General features: G+C 41.0%; 1 long non-coding RNA gene across 1 annotated transcript; it reads left to right on the top strand.

Moving 5' to 3' along the window:
• The first annotated feature begins 20,579 nt into the window (after positions 1-20,579).
• Positions 20,580-22,304, top strand: LOC123333571. Its single transcript, XR_006550946.2, has 2 exons — positions 20,580-20,671; positions 21,836-22,304. It is a non-coding gene; the product is annotated as an uncharacterized LOC123333571 (long non-coding RNA).
• Positions 22,305-25,780: the final 3,476 nt, after the last annotated feature.

The raw sequence follows: 25,780 nt of genomic DNA, 5'->3' as shown, positions 1-25,780 counted from the left end.
TGCTGGTTTGGAGAAAGCTTGAGCCTGTGTAGCTATTGTTAGATCAGTTAATCAGTGGTCTTCTGGAACACGTGTATCTAAATGAACTGGTGACTATTTGACCTTGGCTTGTGTTGTACATCCTAGTTTGGCATGCATTCTCTGTCTCCTGAGTCACAACAGTTTATTACCTTCACTTCTTTCTTGGGCCATGTGCTTCCACACTCTAATCTCCAATCCTTTCTTGACAAAGCAGCCAAAGCGATCTTTTTTAAAACCTCAGATTGGATGTCCTTTTTCTGACTAAAACTCTTCAATGGCTTCTCATTGAATTTGAAATAAAACCCACAATTTTTGGCATAGCCTTCACCCCTGTCAATAATTCCAGGATCATCCTGTGTCACTCCCCCTGCACACGCTGTGTACCATCAACCCTGTATTTTTTTAATATAATTTTATTTATTTGTTTTTGGCTATACTGGGTGTTTGTTTGTGCATGGGTTTTTCTCTAGTTGCGGAGAGTGGGGACTACTCTTTAGTTATGGTGTACCAGCTTCTCACTGTGGCTTCTCTTGTTGTGGAGCTTCAGTAGTTATGGCATGTGGGATCAATATTTTAAATTCATCTTTATTGGAGTATAGTTGATTTATTTTGTTTCTTAAATAGGCCAGCTTATTATGACATCCCTCCCTTCACACATGATGGTCCATCTGACTGTGTGTTTGTGTGTGTGTTCTCAGTAGCTTCTGTTCAGTTCAGTTCAGTCATTCAGTCATGTCCAACTCTTTGTGAACCCATGAATCGCAGCACGCCAGGTCTCCCTGTCCATCACTAACTCCCGGAGTTCACTCAGACTCACGTCCATCGAGTCAGTGATGCCATCCAGCCATCTCATCCTCTGTCGTCCCCTTCTCCTCCTGCCCCCAATCCCTCCCAGCATCAGAGTCTTTTCCAATGAGTTCAACTCTTCACATGAGGTGGCCAAAGTACTGGAGTTTCAGCTTTAGCATCATTCCTTCCAAAGAAATCCCAGGGCTGATCTCCTAGTTGTGTCCAACTCTTTGTGACCCACCAGGATCCTCTGTCCATGGAATTTTTCAGGTAAGAATACTGTAGTGGGTTGCCATTTCCTACTCCAAGGGACCATCCTGATCCAGGGATGGAACCTGCATCTCTTGTGTCTCCTGCATTGGCAGGCAGATTCTTTTACCACTGTGCCACCTGGGAAGCCCACTCGACAGATGGCACTTGACAAATATTAACTCAGTGACAAATGAAAGGCTTGCAGGGAGTGTACCTAGGCTTGGTTTGGCAGAGAAGCTGGGTGTGCTTTTGATGTACCAGGCTTACTACTTCTCCAAATATCTAAGGCTGGCTCAGTTTGAGGTTAACTCTTAATTAGGAAAAGTAATAAACCTAAAGTTTAATTTTAAAAAAATGCTTAAATAGGAATATATCCTAGATGTAAAAGATTTTTTATAATCAGGATCTTTGTATGACTAGTGAAGTCACTCAGTCGTGTCTGACTCTTTGCGACCCCATGGACTATAGCCTAACAGGCTCCTCTGTCCATGGGATTTTCCAGGCAAGAGTACTGGAGTGGGTTGCCATTTCCTTCTCCAGGGGATCTTCCCAACACAGGGATCGAACCCAGGTCTCCCACATTGTAAGCAGATGCTTTTACCATCTGAGCCACCAGGGAAGTCCTTTGTATGACTAAGGTACTGTAACAACAAAGTGTGATGAGCTCATGTGATAAGATTAGAGCTTATCAGTCAAGAGTTGGGTGTGTTAGAGTTAGGAAATCTGGGCTTGAACTTGGACTTCATGTACTAGTTGTGTGTCCTTGGGCAAATTACTGTCTCTTTGTGCCTTTGTTTCTTTGTCTACAAAAAGATAATAATTTAAAAAAAAAAAAGCTTATCTTCAGAGGTTGTGGATAAAAATCATATAATTCATATAAAATGCTTGCCTCTTGGGGAGAATTTACTCAAAGAGTTCAATAAAAGTTCACTATGCTCAACTTTAGTCATAGAAATTGTCGACTAAAAAAAGATGTACAACTTGAGAGTTGTGAGTTGTTTTACTGGGGGCAAAATGAGGACTGCAGCCTGGGAGGCAGCATCTCAGATAGCTCTGAGAGACTGCTCCAAAGCGGCAGTGGAGGAAAATCAATATATAAGGTTTCAGTGAAGGGGGAGTTCAATACCATGAAGCAGTCAATTTACAAAAGGTTTTTTTCCTTGTCATGAGGGTCTGATGTCACCATGAAAGGATTTAATGCTTCTCTAGATATGAGATGCAAGGATTGAGATTATAAAATCTGTTCCTAAAAACATCCAACTATCTAAAGACCTGTCCCACCAGATTCCTTGAAGCACAGAGTGCCTCGCTCCACCCTGAACTCCCTCAGGGACTGTTGAACAGCTATAGCAGCATGGGGTTCAATCTCCATAGAGGCAGATGGCAGATGACTTGTTGTTCAGTCACTGGCAATGCTCTTGGTAAGTGTCAATTTGTAGTTGACAAGGCCCCCTTGTGGTCATAAATTCGACCATACTTTGGGGGGCATTTCATGACCATTTTGTCCCTTGTTGCTGGAAAGGCTCGTTCCCAGTTCTGAAGAAGGTTTTTGTCGATAAGACACTCAATGTGCTATTACTGGACTAGGTCTTAATAGTCAAAGATTTCTGGACACCTGTCTTCTATGGTCCAGGAAAGTAGTTCTTCTCATTGCATCTTTTCATATCTAGAGTTACACTATTACAATCATTGATCATATATCGAGCTATACATTTGATCGACTGTTTCAAATCTAGTCATCATTGCCGTTGGAGGCTCAGTCATATACTTGGTAATACAAGAAATAATAATCTTGTGAAACAAGCAAAATACAAATGGTATAGTTAATAACATTAGTGGAATTAAAAGTAAATATTTTAGCCATGAGCCTCCCACACCAGTTTTTTTTTTAAAGATCGTCAAGACTAGGGAATGAGTCACTTAAAGCAGAAATCAGATTTTTCATGTGGTTCAAATATGTTACATTGAAGGATTTATCAGGTATGAAAATGTAGCATTCAGTTTGAATTATAGCACAGATCCCTGAGATGCTGAAAGGTGTCTTGGGCCTTGCAGTTGTGTAGCACTGCCTTTCTTATCATAGAGACAGAATTCAATAGCCTAATAGCCCAGTTACTATCATTTAAAGCTTATGAAAGTTGGTAAGGCTTCGATACGGTCAATTACATCCTCCAACCCCATTGAAGGCACACACACACACACACACACACAAGCTGCTAAGTGGCCGTACCAGTAGAATATAGATCTTTGACCCACTGGGATCATACCAATGGTAGATTGATTAGGGTTACCTCTAATTTGTTAACATGTATGACCTTAAATTCATGGGAATCCCAGGCTACACCTTCGTATCCATCCCTGTAGATGTGAAGGCCATAAGTTAATGCCACAAATCCACTGAGTTCCATACCAATTATTCTCTCTAAGGGTAATGATAGGCATAGTTAATAAAGCACCCAGCCTTGTCTCACAATTACCAGCTTGATCATAGAGCAGCCTTTAAACCTAAATGACCATAGCCTGGACTTAACCATGTAGATCTTCCCCATAATTGTGGGAGTTTTCCTTTTAATAAATGAGAAGTTAAATTTCTATTGAGACTTAGTTCATCACTCCGAGTGAATTTAAGTGACTCTATGTACATCATGAGAAACGCTGGGCTGGAAGAAGCACAGCTGGAATCAAGATTGCTGGGAGAAATATCAATAATCTCAGATATGCAGATGACACCACCCTTATGGCAGAAAGTGAAGAGGAACTAAAAAGCCTCTTGATGAAAATGAAAGAGGAGAGTGAAATGGTTGGCTTAAAGCTCAACATTCAGAAAACTAAGATCATGGTATCTGGTCCCATCACTTCATGGGAAACAGATGGGGAAACAGTGTCAGAATTTATTCTGGGGGGCTCCAAAATCACTGCAGATGGTGACTGCAGCCATGAAATTAAAAGATGCTTACTCCTTGGAAGAAAAGTTATGACCAAATTAGATAGCATATTCAAAAGCAGAGACATTACTTTGCCAACAAAGGTCTGTCTAGTCAAGGCTATGGTTTTTCCAATGGTCATGTATGGATGTGAGAATTGTGAAAGGTTGTTGTTGAATCACGCGAATACACCAGGATTCTTGGCTCCCGGAGGAGAAGAATTCAATCCGGGGCCAGAGACAAGGCTTGATTGCTCAGAGCTTTTGTGTAATAAAGTTTTATTAAAGCATAAAGGAGACAGATAAAGCTTCTGACATAGGCATCAGAAGGGGGCAGAAAGAGCACCCCCTTGCTAGTCTTAACAATGAAGTTATATAAGCCAAAGAATGTCTGGAGGTTGCAAAGACCTCATCAGACCCACTCCCATAATTTACATCTTAAGGTAACACTGTCCTCAGGCAAGATACATCCTTGTAAAGACCAGGTCTACTCCCATAATTAACATTTTAAGATAAAAGGTTGAATCCAAAGACTGTCCTTAGGCAGGATACATTATTGTTATATAATCCTAAGGAATGTAGAGAAAGACAAAAAAGTTTGTCCTTTCTTCCTCCTTGAGAATTCCAGACCCCTCTCTCCTTGGGGACCCCTAGACTCCCTATCAACTTGCCTGGGAACTGACTCTCTCATTCCCCCCTTTTCTTTTAGGAGAATTATGTTGCCTAGGGAAAAGGGGCGTCGTTCTCATTCCATAACTACTTCCAAGCTGACAAGGGGTGTTGTCCCTAAATTGGTGAGGCAACATATTCTCCTAATCCTCATATTGAGGATATCTGATCCAGGGGCCCCAAATAGTAGCTGGAGGAAGCTACAGCAGTAGCAGGAGTTTGAGCAACCATTTGTAACTTAAAAGCTTTCATGCGGCTAGAAACAAATCCAGTTATACAATTACAGATGCAGGGAGCAAACAGCAAAAACACAACATTCAGAATCATAATTAAAAGTCACATTATGTCTATAGTTAAAGTGCAAAGTGTTGCACCAGTCCATTTTAGGGTTGGTAGACGTCATCAGATGAAGAGGCATTGCATGTGATTGTTGTCGAAGGTATTCACAGACTTGGAGAAAGTCTTTTCCTTGAAGTGGGGATGTCCACCATGGGAAGCCTTCCACTGACGAAGAAGGGAGCGCTCCACAGACCCAGCAGTTAGACCGATTGTGGAATGCAGCATAAGAGTGAGCCCAGGACAGGAAGACATTGTCTTGAGGATCCAACGGCAGACTCAAGATATTTGGAGTCAGCAAAAGTAAGCTCACATAGGTTATCAGGCCCATCCGCTGCCCTTTGCTTAACTCTAGAGCTCAGGTCAGAGCCACAAGCTCCGCCAAAAAGTTTAAGAAATCTTCTGAGGCTCGCGAACAAGCTTCCTCTGTCTCAGCACAGAGCAAAATATCATCTACATATTGTAACACCACTGCTTCAGAGCTATTAAAGTTTTGTAGATCCCGTGACAAACTTTGTCTGAATAAGTGAGGACTGTCACGAAATCCCTGGGGCAAAACTGTCCAGGTTAATTGAGAAGCTGGCTGCGTAGGGTCTTCAAAGGCAAATAGGAATTGACTTTCTTCCGCCAAAGGCACTGAATAGAAGGCACCTTTTAAATCAATTACTGAGAAATATTTGGCCCGTTCAGGAATTTCAGACAATAGAGTATAAGGATTAGGCACTACGGGGTGTAAAGGAACTACAGCCTCATTTATTATTTGTAAATCTTGAACTAGTCTCCATTTACCATTTGATTTCTTTATACCCAAAATAGGAGTGTTGCAAGGACTGTTACAGGGAATTAATAGTCCCTGCTCCTTTAAATTTTCGATGATGGGTTTTAACCCTTCCTTAACTTCAGGTTTCAGTGGATACTGCTTCTTATGTGGAAATACGTGTGGGTCTTTGAGCTTAACAACTACAGGAATAGCATTTTGTGTTCGACCCACAGATTTTCCATCAGCCCATACTCTAGGATTTACATTTTGTTCAACTAAAGGGAGAGAAAGGGAGGGCTCCATATTCATGAAAACAGAGGCATGGACCCTGCTCAGTATATCCTTTCCCAAAAGGGGTGAGGGAGATTCTGGCACAATCAGAAACTCGTGTGAAAACAGCACAGAATCCCAGTTGCAAGATAAAGAATAACTGAAATAATACCTTTCGGCTCGTCCAGACAGTCTCATTACGGAAGCGGATCGGGAAGAAAGTGGGCCAGGGGCTTCAGTAAGCACAGAATAAGTTGCCCCAGTATCTAAAAGGAAATCAATGGATTGGCCCCCCACAATTATTAATACCCGGGGTTCCTCAGGTGTAATTAGGACGGGATCTTGTGTGGGGACCCCCAGGCACCTTCAGTAGCCGGGGGCGGCTTAGATGCCTGAGGGCAATCCCGCTTGAGGTGCCCCTCCTTTCCACAGTAGTAGCAAGCCCATCCCTTTTCACCTGGGCCCCTCTGGGCATTTTTCTCAGGCTGTTTAAGAACGTTTTTTCATAGCCATGGCGAAGGCTTCCGACTTTTCCTTTGTCTTTTTTTTGCCTTTCTTTCTTTTCCTCATATTCCCTACCATAATAGACTGTCTGAGCCCGTTGTAACAGAGTATCTAAAGACTGATTTGGTCCATACGCCTGTTTTAATAGCTTACGGTGGATATCTGGAGCCAACTGAGTGAGAAATCTATCCTTTAAGATCACTTTTCCCTCTTCACTTTCGGGATCAATCTCAGTGAATCTGCGAAAGCCTTCTCTCAGTCTATCTAGGAATTTACCAGGAGCTTTTTTCTCTTCCTGTTCTATATCTGCCAATTTGCCATAGTTTAAAGGCTTAGAATGCGCCTGCCTAAGTCCTTCAAGAATACATCTAACAAAATGACTCTGATCCCATCTTTCTTTAGCTGTGTTGTAGTCCCAGTCTGGTTCTATAGTTGGGACCGCCTGATTCCCATTGGGGAGGGCCGCTATCTCATTCTCCCTCTTTCCTACTGATTCATTACCAAGCCACTCATCTCCATATAAGCAACCGCTTTTCTCAAAACTCGAGTCTTTGACTCAGGAGTCAGCGTTTGTCCCAAGATATACATCACATCCTTCCAAGTGAGGTCATAAAGCAGAGTAACACCTTTAAAAGCTCTAATATATTTTTCTGGGTCCTCTAAATAGTCTCCCAGATCCTCCTTGATTCTTTGTATTTCTTGATAAGAAAAAGGCTTATTAACTCTCACAGACTGATTATTTCTCCTGGTGGGTGTTTCATAAAGAGGCAACAGCTTGTGTGGCTGTTCCTCAGTCTCTCTGGCTGCTCTGCACATATGATCCCAGGGATAGATTGGAGAAACCTGTTTTTCCTCTTTTCTGTCTCCTGTCCTCCATCTCATCTCTTACTTCGATGGTCTGAGTTTCTAATGAAACCAGAGTAGTCTGAAGTCGTACTGAGACAGGAGTTGTTTGGACCTCCATGTGGGCAGTTTGAATCTCAGTTTGGAGTCCCCAGCACGGGGGCAGAGTAAGAGGCCAGGAGGGAGTTGAAGGTTTCACGCCCAAATCTATACCCTTAGGACATAAGTCTGGCATATTTCGCAGAGAGAAAAAGGGCAACACATATGCTACTTCTACCCATTTCCCTTGTTCCTTACAGAACCGGTCTAATTGTAGAACAGTATTATATACTTAAGAGACCCTCCAACTGGCCACCGTTCGCCATCCTCCAATGGATACCGTGGCCATGCAGTATCACATAGGAAGACCAGGTGTGTCTTCTTTAAGCCCTGGGGATCAAATCTATCCCAGTTTTTCAGGATACAGTTCAAAGGAGTGAGGCTGGAATTGTTAGCTCCCATCTGTAAGAGAGAAAAAAAGCGACCAGCGCCATTTTTTCTACCGGAGGCGTCCCTCCCTGCTCTAGATGGGGGTGTAGACAGACGTTACACCAAAAGCTTTTCCTTCCTGGCCGGACTTAGTCTGTCCCTTACCGACGCAGGCGCCGTACTCGTCCCTCCCGGTTCTACCACCGAGATGGGGTGGGGATGTACCAGGGGTAGACTTGATAGCATCCCTACTTGACGTCCAGCTCTTCACCCTTAACCTTGTTTGCCTCTGATGTCACCTGGGGTGAATCAGAGTAACCTTCCGGAATGTCTCCCAAGCTAAAACCGCGGTGGGAAACATTCGTCACCTGAGTGCCTGTGCACGACCCTGAGTATTTCTTGACCACAATAAGACCGACGCGAACATAAAACTGAGATGTTCTTTCCAAGCATCACCACACCAGTATAACAGCCTCCTCTGATCCACTAAGAGCCGGCGTTACCAAAGGAAAAAACACATCACAGTCCCAATCTGAGTAACCTTTAACCTCAGAGATGTTCTGGGAGCTAGAGCTCCAACTAGCTTCCAAACTTTCGATTCCTAGTGAGGCTAGACACTTTCTTGACTACCAATCCAAGTTTGAGACCTAAGCCACAGTATACAGTAACAATATGAAAGGTTGTTGTTGAATCACGTGAATACACCAGGATTCTTGGCTCCCGGAGGAGAAGAATTCAATCCGGGGCCAGAGACAAGGCTTGATTGCTCAGAGCTTTTGTGTAATAAAGTTTTATTAAAGCATAAAGGAGATAGAGAAAGCTTCTGACATAGGCATCAGAAGGGGGCAGAAAGAGCACCCCCTTGCTAGTCTTAACAATGAAGTTATATAAGCCAAAGAATGTCTGGAGGTTGCAAAGACCTCATCAGACCCACTCCCATAATTTACATCTTAAGGTAACACTGTCCTCAGGCAAGATACATCCTTGTAAAGACCAGGTCTACTCCCATAATTAACATTTTAAGATAAAAGGTTGAATCCAAAGACTGTCCTTAGGCAGGATACATTATTGTTATATAATCCTAAGGAATGTAGAGAAAGACAAAAAAGTTTGTCCTTTCTTCCTCCTTGAGAATTCCAGACCCCTCTCTCCTTGGGGACCCCTAGACTCCCTATCAACTTGCCTGGGAACTGACTCTCTCAGTTGGACTGTGAAGAAAGCTGAGCACCGAAGAATTGATGCTTTTGAACTGTAGTGTTGGAAAAGACTCTTGAGAGTCCCTTGGACTGCAAGGAGATCCAACCAGTCCATTCTAAAGGAGATTAGTCCTGGGTGTTCCTTGGAAGGAATGATGCTAAAGCTAAAACTCCAGTACTTTGGCCACCTTATGTGAAGAGTTGACTCGTTGGAAAAGACTCTGATGCTGGGAGGGATTGGGGGCAAGAGGAGAAGGGGACGCCAGAGGATGAGATGGCTGGATGGCATCACCGACTCGAAGGATGTGAGTTTGAGTCAACTCTGGGAGTTGGTGATGGGCAGGGAGGCCTGGCGTGCTGCGATTCATGGGGTCGCAAAGAGTTGGACATGACTGAGTGGCTGAACTGAACTGAACTGACTGAAGAGAAAACTTAAATCTACGACTAGCATCAGAGCAGGTATTATAAATTGGCCAGGTGAGAGGATCCCATCTAGTAATATAATGAATAGATAGAACAGGACTCAACACTCATCTAAAATAAATTTCCTAGGAGGAATCCAATCAGAGCCCTAGAGAACAGAAATCCACCCAGAGAACAGGTAACCCAGAAATACTAGGCACAGGTAATTGGCCACAACCCAACAATTGGATTGAGTTTTAAACTAGCATAGAACCATGTCCATGATAGAAAACATGTGACTAATAGGCATAGGTCCAAGGAATTAAGAAAACATCATAAACGATCATAAAAGTCAGATCAGCATCTTGGGCAAGCCATCTACTTCTGATGTTATCTTCTTCTCATCCTAGCATAGAGTAGTTTCCTCTGTTTGAACATTGTTTTAAGGTGAGTTTGAGGTCAGCAGGCCTTTCTATGGACCAGTCCAGCTTAGGGGCCTTTGGAAGTGGGAGTTAACCTGAGTCAATTTTCCTTCAATTTCACTGGGCATGAGCTAGTTAAGAGTACCTGATAGAAAGGTCCTTCCATCCAGGTTGGAGACAGTTCCTTAAATTTTGTGTTCTTCCAATCTTGATTGAAGGTCATGTGTGAGGCATTTGATCTTCATCCAAAGAAAGATTACTGAGATAAGCTTCAGAAACTACCCTAGAGTGTCCTTTAATAATTCAATAAAAATTTACATTAATATACCCCAACAGCAAAGAACTATCCAGGAAATGAGTCTTAGTAGATACAGACCTCCCTTAACAAACTGGGATTTAACATTCATTGAAACATCTCTTTCTTCCTAAAATCACCATCATTTTTACTTAATATAACCAAATTAAGACCTATTTGTAATATAGGTCTGGTCTCAATAAACTTGGCCTGATGACTTATAGAACCATAATTGATCATAGACTTTTTTGCTTTGCTGAGACTTTGATAGAGTCTCAGACTGAACTTTTAAAATAAAACCTTTCAGGGCTAGGAAAGTCATCCCAAAGGCTTATCACAGGTTTTGCCTAAAAGATCTAAGAAAATTCATGTCTTTTCAGTGTCTCCAAAACTCCTTGATATTTCTGTACCTGTTATTGAGATATCCTTCCTACCTTATCTGATAAAGTTACTGGAAACTAAGAGCTTTCCATCTCTGAAGGGTTCAGAGGGAGAGAAAAGATAAATATTTCAATTTGTTTATAAAATATAATTTTACCAATTTACTGTCATAATTAGTTTGAGGGGAAGGTGCTTTTTTTTGTTTGTTTGTTTGTTTTTCTTACACCTGGAAAACACAGATTCAAATCAGTGATTTTTCAGATAGAAACCATAAAAGTTATAAGCATATTCACCAGTTCATTCAGTCCTTTTGGTAACCCTTGTGAAATCATCAGGTTTTTCATTAGAATCTTTACCCAGAAGATGATGGAGGAATAGGACAGGGAGACCACTTTCTCCCCCCAAAATTCATTGACAGATCATTTGAATTCTGAGCAAATACCACAAAACAACTTCTGAACGCTGGCGGAGGACACCAGGCACCCAGGAAGGCAGCCCATTGTCTTTGAAAGGAGGTAGGACAAAATATAAAAGATAAAAAGAGATACACAAGAGTTACGGGTGGAGACTCATCCTGGGGAGGGAGTTGTAAAAGAGGAGAAGTTTCCAAACACCAGGAAACCATCTCACCGGCAGGTCTGTAGGGAGTTTTGGAATCTCAGAGGGCAACATAACCAGGAGGAAAGAATAAATAAACAAAACCCACAGATTACAGGCCTAACAGCAACTCCCAGCGGAGAAGTAGCCCAGATGCCCACATCTGCCATCAGCAAGAGGGAGCTGAACAGGGAGGCGCGAGCTTTATTCCTTAGGGTAAGAACTGGGCCTGAATGTCCTGATGACAATCTGAGGGAGCTAACGTGAGATAGCAACCCAAATTGTGGGATAGCCAGAGAGAGAGAGAACTTTCCCATGAAAAGCTCTAACCTAAGGCACTGCTGGGCCCACTCACAGAACTAAGGACTGAGCAAATACCAGAGGAGAGCTAGCCAGCTGTGGACCGGCCCATTCCCCGCCAGAGGCAAAGAGGCAGGCCGGCGACAGCCAGAACCAGAAGGCAAGGGGTGAGCAGGCTCCCAGTTGCTAACCAAGTCTTCCTGGGATCCTGGATGGTTGACATTCGCCATGAGGTTCGCAGTCAGAGATCAGCTCCCCAAAGGAGATACAGGGCACACCTGAGATGGCACTCCTGCTGCGCACCCAGGAAACGGAGCGGCTGGGACCAGGGAGGTGATAAGACACACCGTCCCACCTGGGGAGTGTGCGCTCGCCAAGTACCTGGTCTCCTGAGTTGCTCGGACCTGGGAAGGGCACATAACACAGGCCCAACTGAGTCTGTGCCTTTGTGGAGTACCCGAGAAACTGAACCTGAGTGGCTTAGATCTGGAAAGTGCATGCAACCCAGGGCCGGCCTTAGACAGTTCCCCTGCAGAGCAACCTGGAGCCTGAGCAGTGTAGACCGGAAAAGCACAAACCCCATGAGCAGGGGCAAACCCAGTGTGGCCCAAACACTGCGAGCACTCCCCACACATGCCAGTGATATTTGTTTGCAGTTTTTCTCCCTCCCTGCAGCACAACTGAACAAGTGAGCCTAAATAAATTACCACTTTCACCCCGTTGTGTCAGGGTGGAAGTTAGATACTGAAGAGACTTGCAAACAGAGGAAACCAAAAGAAACAAAGAAGAGGGAACCACTAAGGAAGGGACAGGTACAACAGATTAAAACCCTGTCGTTAGCATTGGCTACATTGGAAGGGACCTATAGACCTTGAGAAGAAATATAAGCTGGAACAAGGAATTATCTGAAACTGAATAGACCCCACACTGTCCTGTACATCTCCAGAGAAATTCCTAGATATATTTTACTATTATCATGTTTTAATTTTTTTTTAATTTTTAAGTTCTTTATTACTCCTTTAATTTTCATTTTTAAAACCTACTGCTTCTGCTGCTGCTGCTAAGTCACTTCAGTCGTGTCCGACTCTGTGCAACCCCATAGATGGCAGCCCACCAGGCTCTCCTGTCCCTGAGATTCTCCAGGCAAGAATACTGGAGTGGGTTGCCATTTCCTTCTCCAATGCATGAAAGTGAAAAGTGAAAGTGAAGTCACTCAGTCATGCCCGACTCTTCACGACACCATGGACTGCAGCCTACCAGGCTCCTCCACCCATGGGATTTTCCAGGCAAGAATACTGGAGTGGGGTGCCATTGCCTTCTCTGTAAAACCTACTATTACCTTGCAAAAAAAAAAAAAAAAAAAAAAAAACCCTATTTTTAAAGCTAATTTCATATATATATATTTTAATAACTTTAGCTATTTTGTTTTGTTTTTTTAATATTGTATTTCTGACAGTCTAACCTCTACTCTAGATTTTTAATCTTTGCTTTTTGGTATTTGTTATCAATTCTGTACCTTTAAGAATCCAATTTTCAGTACCCATTTTTACTTAGGAGTGTGATTACTGGCTTGATTGCTTGTTCCTCTTTTGACCCTCCTTTTTCTCGCCCAGGTCACCTCTATCTCCTCCCTCCCCATTCTCTTCTCTACTTAACTCTGTGAATTTCTTTGGGTGTTCTGGGCTGTGGAGAACACGTAGGGAACTGATCACAGGCTAGATTGGTCTCTCTCCTTTTGACTCCCCCTCCTCTCCTCCTGGTCACCTCTATCACCTTCCTCCCTCTTCTCATCTCTATGGAACTCCGTGAACCTCTCTGAGTGTTCCAGACTATGGAGATCAAATAGGGAATTGATTACTGGCTAGATTGCTCTCGCCCCTTTTGATTCCCCCTCTTCTCCTCCTGGTCACCTCTATCTCCCTCCTCCCTCTTCTCTTCTCCATGTAACTCTGTGAACCTCTCTCAGTGTCCCCCATTGTGGAGAATTTTTTCACCATTAACCTAGATATCTTATCATCGGTGCTGTATGGATGGAGAAGTCTTGAGGCTACTATAAGAATAAGACTGAAAGCCAGAGGCAGGAGGCTTAAATCCAAAACTTGAGAACACTGGAAAACTCCTGACTTCAGAGAACATTAATCGACAAGAGCTCATCCAAAAGCCTCCATACCTACACTGAAACCAAGCTCCACCCAAGAGCCACAATTTGCAGAGCAAGACATACCAAGCTAATTCTCCAACAACACAGGAACATAACCCTAAGCACAAAAATACAGGCGGCCAAAAGTCACACCAAACCCACAGACACCTCAAAACTCACTACTGGACACTTCATTGCACTCCAGAGAGAAAAGATACAGCTCCACCCGCCAGAACACCAACACAAGCTTCCCTAACCTTCTGGAAACCTTGACAGCCTACTCATCCAACCACACCCACAGGGAGGAACCTCCACAATAAAGAGGAACCATAAACTTCCAGCAAACAGAAAGGCTGCCCCAAACACAGCAACCTAAACAAGATCAAAAGGCAGAGAAATATTCAGCAGGTAAAGGAACATGATAAATGCCCACCAAACCAAATAAAAGAGGAGGAGACAAGGAGTCTACCTGAAAAAGAATTCAGAATAATGATAGTAAAAATGATCCAAAATCTTGAAAACAAAATGGATTTACAGATAAATAGTCTGGAGACAAGGATTGAAAAGATGCAAGAAAAGTTTAACAAGGACCTAGAAGAAATAAAAAAGAGTCAATCAATAATGAATAATGCAATAACGGAGATCAAAAGCACTCTGGAGGGACCAACAGTAGAATAACTGAGGCAGAACATAGGATAAGTGAGGTGGAAGATAGAATGGTAGAAATAAATGAAGCAGAGAGGAAAAAAGAAAAAAAAAATTAAAAGAAATGAGGACAACCTCAGAGACCTCTGGGACAATGTTAAACGCCCCAACATTTGAATCATAGGAGTCCCAGAAGAAGAAGGCAAAAAGAAAGGCCATGAGAAAATACTTGAGGAGATAATAGGTGAAAACTTCCCTAAAGGGGAAGGAAATAGCCACCCAAGCCCAAGGAACCCAGAGAGTCCCAAACAGGAAAAACCCAAGGCAAGACACATATTAATCAAATTAACAAAGATCAAACACAAAGAACAAATATTAAGTGCAGCAAGAGAAAAACAACAAACTCACAAGGGGATCCCCATAAGGATAACAGCTGATCTTTCGATAGAAACTCTTCAAGCCAGAAGGGAATGGCAGGACATACTTAAAGTGATGAAAGAGAAAACGTACAACCCAGATTACTGTACCCAGAAAGGATCTCATTCAAATATGAAGGAGAAATCAAAAAGCTTTAAAGAAAAGCAAAAGTTCAGAGAATTCAGCACTTCCAAACCACCTCTTCAACAATGCTAAAGAATCTCCTCTAGACAGGAAACACAGAAAGGTTTATAAACTCGAACCCAAAACAACAAGGTAAATGGCAATGGGATCATACTTATCAATAATTACCTTAAATGTAAATGGGTTGAATGCCAATCAAAAGACAAAGACTGGCTGAATGGATACAAAAACAAGACCCCTATATATGCAGTCTACAAGAGACCCACCTCAAACCTAGGGACACATACAGACTGAAAGTGAAGGGCTGGGAAAAGATATTTCACACAAATGGAGACCAAAAGAAAGCAGGAGTAGCAATACTCATATCAGATAAAATAGACTTCAAAATAAAGGCTGTGAAAAGAGACAAAGAAGGACACTACATAATGATCAAAGGATCAATCCAAGAATAAGATATAACAATTATAAATATATATGCACCCAACATAGGAGCACTGCAATATGTAAGGCAAATGCTAACAAGCATGAAAGAGGAAATTAACAGTAACACAATAATAGTGGGAGACTTTAATGCCCCACTCACATCTATGGATAGATCAATTAAACAGAAAATTAGCAAGGAAACACAAACTTTAAATGATACAATGAACCAGTTAGACCTAATTGGTATCTATAGGACATTTCACCCTAAAACAATGAATTCCACCTTTTTCTCAAGTGCCCACGGAACCTTCTCCAGGATATATCACATCCTGGGCCATAAATCTAGCCTTGGTAGATTTCAAATTCAAAAAAATTCAAATCATCTCAAGCATCTTTTCTGATCACAATGCAGTAAGATTAGATACCATCTACAGGAAAAAAAAACTATTAAAAATACAAACATATGGAGGCTAAACAGCACACTTCTGAATAACCAACAGATCACAGAAGAAATCAAAAAAGAAATCAAAATATGCATAGAAATGAATGAAAATGAAAACACAACAACCCCAAACCTATGGGATTCAATAAAAGCAGTGCTAAGGGGAAGGTTCTAGCAATACAAGCCTACCTCAAGAAACAGGAGAGAAATCAAATAAATAACCTAACTCTACACCTAAAGCACTAGAAAAAGAAGTAATGAAGCACCCCAGAGTTAGTAGAAGGAAAGGAATCATAAGAATTAGAGCAGAAATAAATGCAAAAGAAACAAAGGAGACCATAGCCAAAATCAACAAAGCTAAAAGCTAGTTCTTTGAGAAGATAAATAAAATAAAATAGACAAACCATTTGCCAGACTCATCAAAAAAAAAAAAAAAAAAAAAGGCGGGTGGGGGGGGGGAGAATCAAATCAAAAAGTTAGAAATGAAAATGGAGAAATCACAACAGACAATACAAAAATACAAAGGATCGTAAGAGACTACTATCAGCAACTGTATGCCAATAAAATGGACAACTTGGAAGAAATGGATAAATTCTTAGAAAAGTATAACTTTCCAAAACTGAACCAGGAAGAAATAGAAAATCTTAACAGACCCATCACAAACACAGACATCAAAACTGTAATCTGAAATCTTCTAAAAAACAAAAGCCCAGGACCAGATGGCTTCACAGCTGAAGTCTACCAAAAATGTAGAGAAGAGCTAACACCTATCCTACTCGAACTCTTCCAGAAAATTGCAGAGGAAGGTAAGCTTCCAAACTCATTCTATGAGGCCACCATCACCCTAATACCAAAATCAGACAAAGATGCCGCAAAAAAAGGAAACTGCAGGCCAATATCACTGATGAACACAGATACAAAAATCCTTAACAAAATTCTAGCAAACAGAATCCAACAACATATTAAAAAGATCATACATTATGACCAAATGACTTTATCCTAGGGATGCAGGATTCTTCAATATTTGCAAATCATATAATGTGATACACCGTATTAACAAATTGAAAGAAAAAAAACATATGATTATCTCAATAGATGCAGAGAAAGCCTTTGACAAAATTCAACATCCATTTATTATAAAAACCCTCCAGAAAGTAGGCAGAGTAGGAACATACCTCAACATAATAAAAGCCATATATGATAAACCACAGCAAACATTATCCTCAATGGTGAAAAATTGAAAGCATTTCCCCTAAAGTCAGGAACAAGATAAGGATGCCCACTCTCACCACTACTATTCAACATAGTTTTGGAAGTTTTAGTCGCAGCAATCAGAGTAGAAAAAGAAATAAAAGGAATCCAGATTGGAAAAGAAGAAGTAAAACTCGCGCTGTTTGCAGATGACATGATCCTCTACATAGAAAACCCTAAAGACTCTACCAGAAAATTACTAGAGCCAATCAATGAATATAGTAAAGTTGCAGGATATAAGATCAACACACAGAAATCCCTTGCATTCCTATACACTAATAATGAGAAAACAGAAAGAGAAATTAAGGAAACAATTCCATTCACCATTGCAACAAAAAGAATAAAATACTTAGGTATAAATCTACCTAAAGAAACAAAAGACCTATATATAGAAAACTATAAAACACTGATAAAAGAAATCAAAGAGGACACAAATAGATGGAGAAATATTCCATGTTCATGAATCGGAATAATCAATATAGTGAAAATGAGTATACTACCCAAAGCAATCTATAGATTCAATGCAACACCTATCAAGCTACCAATGGTATTTTTCAGAGAACTAGAACAAAAATTTCACAATTTGTATGGAAATACAAAAAAACTAGAACAGCCAAAGCAATCTTGAGAAAGAGGAATGGAACTGGAGGAATCAACCTGCCTGACTTCAAGCTCTACTACAAAGCAACAGTCATCAAGACAGTATGGTACTGGCACAAAGACAGAAACATAGATCAATGGAACAAAGTAGAAAGCCCAGTGATAAATCCATGCACCTATGGACACCTTATCTTTGACAAAGGAGGAAAGAATATACAATGGAGAAAACACAATCTCTTTAACAAGTGGTTCTGGGAAAACTGGTCAACCACTTGTAAAAGAATGAAACTAGAACACTTTCTAACACCATACACAAAAATAAACTCAAAATGGATCAAAGATTAAATGTAAGACCAGAAACTATAAAACTCCTAGAGGAAAACATAGGCAAAACACTCTCTGACGTAAATCACAGCAGGATCCTCTATGGCCCACTTCCCAGAGTAATGGAAATAAAGCAAAAATAAACAAACTAGTTTATCTATCCAAACTGGTTTTAGAAAAGGCAAAGGAACCAGAGATCAAATTGCCAACATCTGCTGGATCATGGAAAAAGCAAGAGAGTTCCAGAAAAACATCTATTTCTGCTTTATTGATTATGCCAAAGTCTTTGACTGTGTGGATCACAATAAACTGGGGGAAATTCTGAAAGAGATGGGAATACCAGACCACCTGACCTGCCTCTTGAGAAACCTGTATGCAGATCAGGAAGCAACAGTTAGAGCTGGACATGGAACAACAGACTGGTTCCAAATAGGAAAAGGAGTATGTTGAGGCTGTATATTGTCACCTTGCTTATTTAACCTATATGCAGAGTACATCATGAGAAACGCTGGGCTGGAAGAAGCACAAGCTGGAATCAAGATTGCCAGGAGAAATATCAATAACCTCAGATATGCAGATGACACCACCCTTATGGCAGAAAGTGAAGAGGAACTAAAAAGCCTCTTGATGAAAGTGAAAGTGGAGAGTGGAAAAGTTGGTTTAAAGCTCAACATTCAGAAAACTAGGATCATGGCATCCGGTCCCATCACTTCATGGGAAATAGATGGAGAAACAGTGGAAACAGTGTCAGACTTTATTTTGGGGGCCTCCAAAATCACTGCAGATGGTGACTGCAGCCATGAAATTAAAAGAGGCTTACTCCTTGAAAGAAAAGTTATGTCCAACCTAGATAGCATATTCAAAAGCAGAGACGTTACTTTGCCAACAAAGGTCCATCTAGTCAAGGCTATGGTTTTTCCAGTGGTCATGTATGGATGTGAGAGTTGGACTGTGAAGAAGGCTGAGTGCCGAAGAATTGCTGCTTTTGAACTGTGGTGTTGGAGAAGACTCTTGAGAGTCCCTTGGACTGCAAGGAGATCCAACCAGTCCATTCTGAAGGAGATCAGCCCTGGGATTTCTTTGGAAGGACTGATGCTGAAGCTGAAACTCCAGTACTTTGGCCACCTCATGCAAAGAGTTGACTCATTGGAAAAGACTCTGATGCTGGGAGGGATTGGGGGCAGGAGGAGAAGGGGATGACAGAGAATGATATGGGTGGATGGCATCACTGACTCGATGGACATGAGTCTGGGTGAACTCCGGGAGTTGGTGATGGACAGGGAGGCCTGGCATGCTGCAATTCATGGGGTCGCAGAAAGTCGGACACGACTGAACTGATAGGATCCTAAGTTTTAGAAATATACCACTATTGTCAGTCATTTAGGAGTAGAACTGAAATAGTCACAACAGAAGAGATCACTCAGATATAAGCTACATGAGGAAATGTATCCCTAATGCTTAGAACATTACTGCACATACAGTAGGCACTCATTTACTAGATTAATGTATGAAAAATGCTTATGAATATAACTTAAGATACTAATAAAAGGTACTGTGTGCATTCTCCATGGTTATAAAATCCAACTAGCTTCACAAACTTTATCTATTTGTTGTTTTGCCAAATTTTGCCAATTTAGTATGTCATCTGTCTCAGCACACTGGCAATATATGTGTGTGAGTGTGTGTGTGTGTTTGTGTGTGTGTGTATAATGAAAGTTGTTCAGTCATGTCCAACTCTTTGTGATCCCATGGACCATAGCACGCCTGGCTCCTCTGTCCATGGAATTTTCCAGGCAAGAATACTGAAGTGGGTAGCCATTCCCTTCTCCAGGGAATCTACTTAACCCAGGGATCAAACCCAGGTCTCCTAATTCTTCACCATCTGAGCCACCAGGGAAGCCCATATGTATAATAGTGAAATCAACTATTTATATGTCTGCCTCCTGTGCTAGACTCTGCAGTCTATGTCTTACAAATCTTTGTATCATCAGCATCTAGCTCAGTGACTGACACTTGGTAAGACCTATGAAATATTTGTTGAACTAGCCAGCTATGGTTTGAATAAGACAATTAACATCTTTAATCATTTTTTGCCTAAAAATAAAATAATGGTTCTCAGTGCCATCAGTACTTCCACATAGAAACATCTGGGAATGTGTGGGGACAGGGTTTTTTGTTATCCTAATGCCAGAGATGTATTACTGGCATTATCAACTGGGTACCAGGCAAGCTAAATATACTGCAGTCACTAAGATAATCCCTCACATTGAAGCATCATCCTGCCCAAAATGTCATAGTGAGGCCACTCAGAATTTTAATCCTTAATGTCCTTTCAAGTTTTAAAATTCTAAGTGGAAACTAAATTTTGAAAATTATTGCTTTAAAATGCAGACATGAGTATCAAGTTAACATCAGCTAAGAAGCTTACTGTTTTGTTTCCTATTGCCTTTTAGGTTTGTTCCCAGGTGGCGTATTTCTCTCAAGTACAGTATGTGGACTCTATGAGTGAAATGTCTAAATTTTTCTGGTGTGAACATCAAACTCATGTCCTTATTCCTCACAGATCCAAAATCATCTTAGGAAATCCTTTTGGCTCTTGTACATCAACCTGGTTCCATGTGAGAGGATCTGGGAGATAGAATAGGGCCAAAAGGCTCTCTTATTCTCCCAGCTGCCCCTCAAATTTATCAAAGCCACCAAGACAATGAATCTCCTTCTAATGAGTCATAAAAATGATACTTCTTATTCCTCAGACCTCCTGCTCTAGATGGAAGGCCAGTGGTATTTCCTGTGGCTTACCTTGTGGTGACTTGTGGTTATTTGTAACTTGTGCAACTGATGGGAACACAGATGCAAGGTATGCTCTTTTTTATTTAGTTCTTTCATCACAACCCTTTGATTTTCCTGCTCCTGGGGTAATATTAACAGTGTGCGCAATAGCAACCTTGCCCTTTTGTAAAAGAATACTAGGTGGAGGAACCATTCAGCAGGTATGGTTACATACAACTTCCAAATCTATGTTTCTCAACAGTGCGTCCAAGGGTCAAAAAACTCCTTAAGTCACAGCCAAACTTTGTCACAGGCTCCTGTTTCAATTTTACCTATCTGTTAGCTCCCAGCTGAAATCTTTTATTAGCTAAGTTCTAGAACTTTTTGGTTTTATTATTTTTCTGATTAAAAAATTTTAACTGTTTTATTTGTTAAATTTTGCTTATATATTTAGTCTTAGCTAAATTTAGTTTTAGCTCTTTCATCCATTCATGTGTAATTACTCCCCAAGGTAAAGTATATGGTATATATCCACTCACAGTTTTCTTCCTAAATAAATGCTATTATACATTACATCAATTCTCATCACCATGTTTCTCATAGTCATTCTCTTTCCTTAATTACCAAGCTCTGGGAAACAAAAGTCACTTGGGTTATGCCCCTCTTCTCTCTCTAGGCCCATATCGTGTGATGGTTCTAATAGGAAACTATAGCTTACATCTGGTTCTTACTTCAAGATCATTCCACTTAAAACTGTCCATCTAGTCCCTTAAATAAGACATCTTGGGGGACTAATGACTAATCATCCCATGTTCCCACATAGTTGTGCTGTCATACATTTGGTATCTTTTTAATTATGGGGGATACTATGACTTAGTAGTGGCCATCAAAGGCCTTAACACAGTTAAACAAATTGTAACTGGGCTTATAACCCTAACCAACATCATAACCAAAAGGGGTTAATTAGCCAATACTTGTAGGACATAAAAAATGTAATTATGAACTCGTATACTTATTATCATCAAACAAAATTATTTTAACAAACCCTCTTAACCCTTCATAGACCTTTACCTATACATGTTATACAGGTATGCCCCTATCCCACTTTTAAAATTTTGTTTTATGCCACTTTACCTTTACAGAAGACCTACATTATTACCTGTTTTCACTATCCAAAAGAAATACAAAGAAGATTTTCACTTTTATGAAAAAAAGTGAAAAGTAAAAATTGCATTTAATGTTTGTTTTGCAGGAATCCTTATAGAGGAAGCATATGCCCTGAGAGGGAGAATGGCCCCACCGAGCTCCTTCCCTGGATACTACACTCAGCATAGCATTAAGCCACCACACCTTTCAACTGTGTCTATAAGCATTTGTGCTTCATCTCTATTTATTACATCTGGAGCATCCACTATCAATTGCTTCTTCCTTTTAAACCACTGGCTTACAAAAGTTTTCATAAGAATGTTCTGCTTTTGAAAGTGGTGGTGGTGGTTTAGTTGCTAAGTCATGTCAGATTCTTGCAACCCACATCTCCTGTGTCTCCTGCATTGGCAGGTGGATTATTTACCATGGAGCCACCTAGGAAGCCTCATAACAATTCATACAAAGCCTTCATAATTTTAATTATCTCATAATTTATAGCATATATCCTCCAATTATATATAATCTCAACCAAACATGCTCTAACCTAACTCCCAATTAAATGAAATTTTAAAACACTAAAATGTTTCAAAAAATTAAATTTCATGGACTAAAATTTTTTTAATTCTTTAATAGATTTAAACCTACATCTGAAAGTTCTTCATCCACATACTGTTGAAGCCTAGCTTGGAGGATTTTGAGCACTACCTTACGAGCATGTGAAACGAGTGCAATTGTGCAGTAGCTTGAACATTCTTTGACATTGCCCTTCGGTGGGGTTGGAATGAAAACTGACCTTTTCCAGTCCTGCAGCCACTGCTGAGTTTTCCAAATTTGCTGGAATATTGAGTTCAGCACTTTAACAGCATCCCCTTTTAGGATTTGAAATAGCTCAGTTGGAATTCCATCACCTTCAGTAGTTTTTTTTGTTCATAGTGATGTTCCCTAAGGCCTGCTTGATCTCACACTCCAGGATGTCTGGCTCTAGGCAAGTGATCATACCATCATGGTTATCTGGGTCATTTATACCTTCTTTGTACAATTCTTCTGTGTATTCTTGCCACCTCTTATTAATCTCTTTTGTTTCTGTTAGGTCCTTGCCATTTCTGTCCTTTATTGTGCCCATCTTTGCATGAAATGTTCCCTTGGTATCTCTAATTTTCTTGAAGAGGCCTCTAGTCTTTCCCATCCTATTGTTTTCCTCTATTTCTTTGCATTGTATATGTGCTAATATACAATTTTTTTTTTTTACTTACTTCACTCTGTATCAGTTCAGTTTAGTTGCTCAGTCATGTCCAACTCCTTGCAACCCCATGAATCACAGCATGCCAGGCCTCCCTGTCCATCACCAACTCCGGGAGTTCACTCAGACTCACATCCATCAAGTCAGTAATGCCATCCAACCATCTCATCCTCTGTCGTCCACTTCTCCTCCTGCCCCCAATCCCAGCATCAGGGTCTTTTCCAATGAGTCAGCTCTTCACATGAGGTGGCCAAAGTACTGGAGTTTCAGCTTTAGCATCAGTCCTTCCAAATAACACCCAGGACTGATCTCCTTTAGAATGGACTGGTTGGATCTCCTTGCAGTCCAAGGGACTCTCAAGAGTCTTCTCCAACACCACAGTTCAAAAGCATCAATTCTTCGGCGTTCAGCTTTCTTCACAGTGCAACTCTCACATCCATACATGACTACTGGAAAAATCATAGCCTTGACTAGATGAACCTTTGTTGGCAAAGTAATGTCTCTGCTTTTCAATATGCTATCTAGGTTGGTCTATCCCTCCTTCCAAGGAGTAAGCATCTTTTCATTTCATGGCTGCAATCAACATCTGCAGTGATTAGCAGACTCTAAATCCATCCGCATATCTACAAATGACCCAGTTTTGTTCCTTTTTATGGCTGAGTTTTATTCCATTTTGTATATGTACCACACCTTCTTTATCTGTTCATCTGTTGATGGACATTTAGGTTGCTTCCATGTCCTGTCTATGTACCCAGTGTTCATTGCAACACTATTTACAATAGGAGTTGGTCAAATAAAATCTTGCTGTAATTATGTCAGAGTGTTTTTCCTAGGCTTTCCTCTATGAGTTTTATAGTGTCCTGTCTTACATTTAGATCTTTAATCCATTTTAAATTTGTTTTTGTGTATGGTGTTTTTTTATACTTCCCTGGTGGCTTAGACGGTAAAGCGTCTGTCTACGTTGCATGAGACCCAGGTTCGATCCCTGGGTTGGGAAGATCCCTTGGAGAAGGAAATGGAAATCCACTCCAGTACTATTGCCTGGAAAATTCCATGGACAGAGGAGCCTGGCAGGCTACAGTCCATGGGGTCTCAAAGAGTCGGACACAACTGACTTCACAGTTCATGGTGTTTTTTATTCTTCAATTTGCTTACATGGAGTATCACATTGATTGATTTGCATATATTGAAGAACTCTTGCATCCCTAGGATAAATCCCATTTGATCATGGTGTAGGATCCTTTTAAACTATCGTCAGATTTGGTTTGCTGGTGTTAAGTTGAGGAATTTTGCGTCTATGTTCATCAGTGACATTGGCCTGTAATTGTCTTTTTTAATGATATCTTTATCAGGTTTTCCTGTCAAGGTGATGGTGGCCTCACAGAATGAACTTGGGAGTGTTCCTTTCTCTGCAATGTTTTGGAAGAGTTTCAGATGGATAAGTGCTAACTCTTCTCTAAATGTTTGATAGAATTCATCTGTGAAGCCATCTGGTTTTGACTTCTGATATCTGGTTTGACATTTGTTTGTTGGAAGTTTTTAAATTACACTTTCAATTTCAGTACTTGTGATTGGCTTGTTCATATTTTCTATTTCTTCCTGGTTCAGTCTTGGAAGGTTGTACCTTTCTAAGAATCTGTCCATTACTTTTGGGTTGTCCATTTTATTGGCATACAGCTGCTTGTAGCAGTCTCTATGATCCTTTTTATTTCTGTGGTGTCAGTTGTAACTTCTTTTTCATTGCTAATTTTATTTGAGTCCTCTCTTTTTTTGGTTTGAGTCCTCTCTTTTTTTGGCTCATCTGGCTAAAGGTCTATCAATTTTGTTTATCTTCTCAAAGAATCAGTATTCAGTTTCATTGATCTTTGCTATTATTTTCTTGGTCTCTATTGCATTTATCTCTGCTCTGATCTTTATGACTTCTTTCCTTCTACTAACTGGGTCTTGTCTCTCTGGTGGGCAGGACCATGTCAGGGGTGTGTTTATAGGTGACTGTGAGCTTAGTTTGGTTTGAGGCACCCTGTCTGCTGAGGGGTAGGTCTGTGTTTCTATCCTGCTGGGTTTTTGGCCTGAGGCATTCTAGCTCTGGAGCCTATATGCTCTTGGATAGAGCAAGCTCTTGATGACAAAATGCTGACCTCAGGAAGACCTCATGTTGATCAATATCCTCTAGGGCCTCTGCCACCAGTGTTCTTGCCACCTCAGTGAGCAGCAGCTGACACCTTCCTCCCTCTGAAGATCCTCCAAGATTCATAGGGAAGTCCAGTCCTGGCTCCTATGGATTTTCTGCTTTGTGCTGGGTCCCAGTGTATGTAAAACCTTGTGTACACCCTCCAAGAATGGCATCTTTGTTTCCCCAGACCTATGGAGCTCCTGCATTCAAGCCGCACTGGCCTTTCAAGTCAAATGTTTTGGGTATTTCTACTTCTAATGCCAGACCCTCAGGCTGGAGAGCCTAGTGTGGGGTTCAGGGATCATTCTTATGGGAGAACTTCTGTGATATAATTATTTTCCAGTTTATGTGTTGTCCACCTGTCCGATATAGGATTTATGTCATGAAAGTTCCCCCTCCTGCCATCTCACTGTGGCTTTTTCTTTGACTTTGAATGTAAAATATCTTGGTCGGTAGGTTCCAGTCTTTTTTATTGATGATTGTTTGGCAGTTAGTTGTGATTTTGGTGTTTTCTCAAGAGAAGGTGAACTCAAGTCCTTCTACTTCACCCTCTTTTCCAAAACCAAGGAGCTGCTTTTACTTTGGATGTTTGCTGTCTCCTTCCTCCATGTGTTGGCCATGATCCCCTTGATATGAGA

This window comes from Bubalus bubalis, chromosome 5 (genome assembly GCF_019923935.1).
Source record: "Bubalus bubalis isolate 160015118507 breed Murrah chromosome 5, NDDB_SH_1, whole genome shotgun sequence".
In the NCBI taxonomy this organism is placed as follows: domain Eukaryota; kingdom Metazoa; phylum Chordata; class Mammalia; order Artiodactyla; family Bovidae; genus Bubalus; species Bubalus bubalis.
This window is presented reverse-complemented; position numbering and strand designations above follow the sequence as displayed.